This window comes from Salvelinus fontinalis, chromosome 31 (genome assembly GCF_029448725.1).
Source record: "Salvelinus fontinalis isolate EN_2023a chromosome 31, ASM2944872v1, whole genome shotgun sequence".
NCBI classification, from domain to species: domain Eukaryota; kingdom Metazoa; phylum Chordata; class Actinopteri; order Salmoniformes; family Salmonidae; genus Salvelinus; species Salvelinus fontinalis.
Genome location: NC_074695.1, coordinates 5,100,866 through 5,105,314, shown reverse-complemented (window position 1 = coordinate 5,105,314; position 4,449 = coordinate 5,100,866). Strand labels below are relative to the sequence as shown.

The window sequence follows — 4,449 nt, the reverse complement described above, 5'->3', positions numbered from 1 at the left end:
TACTGCTATACTGTGATACCACCATACGACTATGCTACTATACTACTGTACTGCTATACTGTGATACCACCATACGACTATGCTACTATACTACTGTACTGCTATACTGTGATACCACCATACGACTATGCTACTATACTACTGTACTGCTATACTGTGATACCACCATACGACTATACTACTATACTGCTATACTGTGATACAACGATACGACTATACTACTATACTACTATGCTGCTATACTGCTATACTGTGATACCACCATACGACTATGCTACTATACTACTGTACTGCTATACTGTGATACCACCATACGACTATACTACTATACTGCTATACTGTGATACAACGATACGACTATACTACTATACTACTATGCTGCTATACTGCTATACTGTGATACAACGATACGACTATACTACTATGCTGCTATACTGCTATACTGTGATACCACCATACGACTATACTACTATACTACTATACTGTTAAACTGTGATACCACCATATGACTATACTACTATACTACTATACTGCTATAATGTGGTACCACCATACGACTATACTAATATACTACCATACTGTGATACCACCACACGGCTAACAACTATACTACTATACTGCTATACTGTGATACCACCATACGACTATACTACTATAGTACTATACTGCTATACGGTGATACCACCATACGACTATACTACTATAGTACTATACTGCTATACGGTGATACCACCATTCGACTATACTACTATAGTACTATACTGCTATACTGTGATACCACCATACGACTATACTACTATACCACTATACTGCTATACTGTGATACCACCATACGACTATACTACTATACCACTATACTACTATGCTGCTATACTGCTATACTGCTATACTACTATAATGCATACTGCTATACCACATACTACTATACTGCTATACTGTGATACCACCATACGACTATACCACATACTACTATACTGCTATACTGTGATACCACCATATACCACATACTACTAAGCCGATATACCACCATACCACTATACTGCTATACTGATATGTTGCTATGCTACTATACCACCATACTGCTATATTGATATACTACTACACCGCTATACTGCTATACTAGTATACGGCAATACTACTATACAACTATACTGCTATACTGCTATGCTACTATACGACAATACTACTTTACCACTATGCTGTCATACAGCTATACTGCTATACTGCTATATACTACTATACCACTATACTGTCATACTATTATACCGCTATACCACTATACTGTCATACTACTATACCGTTATACTGCTATATACTACTATACCACTATACTGTCATACTACTATACCACTATACTGTCATACTACTATACTACTATACCACTATACTGTCATACTACTATACCGTTATACTGCTATATACTACTATACCACTATACCACTATACTATCATACTACTATACCACTATACCACTATACTATCATACTACTATACTACTATACCACTATACTGTCATACTACTATACTACTATACCACTATACTATCATACTACTATACCACTATACCACTATACTATCATACTACTATACCACTATACCACTATACTATCATACTACTATACTACTATACCACTATACTGTCATACTACTATACCACTATACCACTATACTATCATACTACTATACTACTATACCACTATACTGTCATACTACTATACCGTTATACTGCTATATACTACTATACCACTATACCACTATACTATCATACTACTATACTACTATACCACTATACTGTCATACTACTATACCATTATACTGCTATATACTACTATACCACTATACCACTATACTATCATACTACTATACCACTATACCACTATACTATCATACTACTATACCACTATACCAATATACTATCATACCACTATACCACTATACTGCTATATACTACTATACCACTATACCACTATACTATCATACTACTATACCACTATACCAATATACTACTATACCACTATACTGCTATATACTACTATACCACTATACTGTCATACTACTATACCCCTATACTGCTATATACTACTATACCACTATACCACTATACTGTCATACTACTATACCGTTATACTGCTATATACTACTATACCACTATACTGTCATACTACTATACCACTATACTGTCATACTACTATACCACTATACCACTATACTGTCATACTACTATACCACTATACTGCTATATACTACTATACCACTATACCACTATACTATCATACTACTATACCACTATACCACTATACTATCATACTACTATACCACTATACCACTATACTGTCATACTACAATACCGTTATACTGCTATATACTACTATACCACTATACTGTCATACTACTATGCCACTATACTGTCATACTAATATACCACTATACCACTATACTGTCATACTACTATTCCACTATACTGCTATATACTACTATACCACTATACCACTATACTGTCATACTACTATACCACTATACCACTATACTGTCATACTACTATACCACTATGCTGCTATACTACTATTCCACTATACTACTATACTACTATTCCACTATACTGTCATACTACTATACCACTATACTGTCATACTAATATACCACTATTCCACTATACTGTCATACTACTATTCCACTATACTGCTATATACTACTATACCACTATACCACTATACTGTCATACTACTATACCACTATGCTGCTATACTACTATTCCACTATACTACTATTCCACTATACTGTCATACTACTATACTACTATACTACTATACCACTATACTACTATACCACTATACTACTATACTACTATACCGCTATGCTACTATGCTGCTATACTGCACCATACCACTATATTACTATACCACTATGCTACTATACTGCTATACTGCTATACTACTATGCCGATATACAGCTATACTACTACTATGCTGCTTTACTATTATACTACTATAGGCCTGCTGCAGTTCATCCACGATCAAAGGCCTTTGGACAAAATAGACAAACAATATTACTATGCCCACATATGCTGCTGCTGTTGCAACGCGGAGTTATGTTGAAACGGGTATCAATAATTGTTAATAAATGCTTGGTAATCCCTGGCCAGATGTGTTGAAGGCACCAGACGGTTCAATCGGATAGTCTGCTGAGGAGCTAGTGGCATAGGGGAGAGTTTATCAGCAGAGAGCATAAGAGACCCATTGTACATCTATAAGGGTAAAGCACTAGTAAACGGCAGGTCTGATCGGCGGAGCAAATGCAGCGTAGTGGAGCACAATAGCCGATGACATTAAATGAACCGCATATTAGTCTAACCTCCTTGCTCGCTTCATTATGACAGCATGTTCTGAATACAGCGTATTGTTGAATACATGGTGAAAAATGTGGAACTCAGCATATTGACAATTAGACAAAACGGCCTTAAAACAAAATAAAAACGTTGCGAAAAAAATGCTAATTTGCTTCAACGGCATACCTTCATAATTCCAGCCTTGTTCCGCCGCGATGTTTTTCCTCGTAGCAGCTAACGCCAGCAATATAATGAATCTATTAAGTCCAGTCTTATTTATTAGTCCCTTGGTGTACCGCGTACTGCTGCCTGACTAGTCACCGCAGGCTGTGCTCTATGACATTAGATAGGTAAAATCCATTGCACTGCGCAGGCAGATAGACAATGAATATAGCTGGTCAAGATTTGAAAGAAAAGAGTGGGTCCGCGCCGCGGTAGGGGCGGCGGTAAAAGCGTCTCTACGGCTGCTGCTGAGTTTCCGACGCGGTAGCCATGCCCGCGGGCGATATTAGGCTAATGGCACCACACATCAGAATTACAGCGCATTCACTCGTTTTACTCCCTCTGTCCCCATAGGCGAAGGCAATACGGAGACGGTGATAAGAGGAACAAACGGGGAGTGGAGAGAGAGAGAGAGAGAGAGAGAGAGAGAGAGAGAGCAGATCGAGCAAGTAGGGGAGGGAACATAGAGTGAAAAGAAAGAGAAGGCTCCCTTCAATCGGTGAGGATTGGATAGTGTGCTATGCTATAGCGAACAGTATCGATGTGTTCTGATCATTGTATATCTAGAAATGCAGTACCTTACTGTGTTCATCTCATTATGAATGAGACTAGTTTTTTTTCGAAATGACAGGGAAGGCAGGTGCTATAGAGGTTTTCTACTGCAAAAGGTAAAACCCACATCTCTCTGATCAGGTCGTGATAACTCTGCTCTGTCGTGTGGTTGTATCTATAGTAGCCTGTACTCCTGAATGAGTTGAGGAAACTCTGGAAGTAGACTTTAAAACTCTTCTTACAATCTATCTTGGGTAGTCTCATAGCGTCCCCTATCTTGGGTAGTCTCATAGCGTCCCCTATCGTGGGTAGTCTCATCCCCTATCTTGGGTAGTCTCATCCCCTATCTT

The 4,449-nt window shown here is 37.9% G+C and overlaps 1 protein-coding gene across 2 annotated transcripts in view; it reads right to left on the bottom strand.

Moving 5' to 3' along the window:
- LOC129829447 (membrane-associated guanylate kinase, WW and PDZ domain-containing protein 1-like) overlaps positions 1-3,971 on the bottom strand; it is a 298,033-nt gene extending 294,062 nt beyond the window's left edge. Inside the window, exon 1 of one of the 2 annotated variants that reach the window (XM_055891146.1) lies at positions 3,512-3,971. The gene's annotated coding sequence lies outside the window, so the exon portion shown is untranslated. The remainder of the gene's footprint in view (positions 1-3,511) is intronic. The other variant, XM_055891145.1, reaches the window with a different exon arrangement.
- Positions 3,972-4,449: the final 478 nt, after the last annotated feature.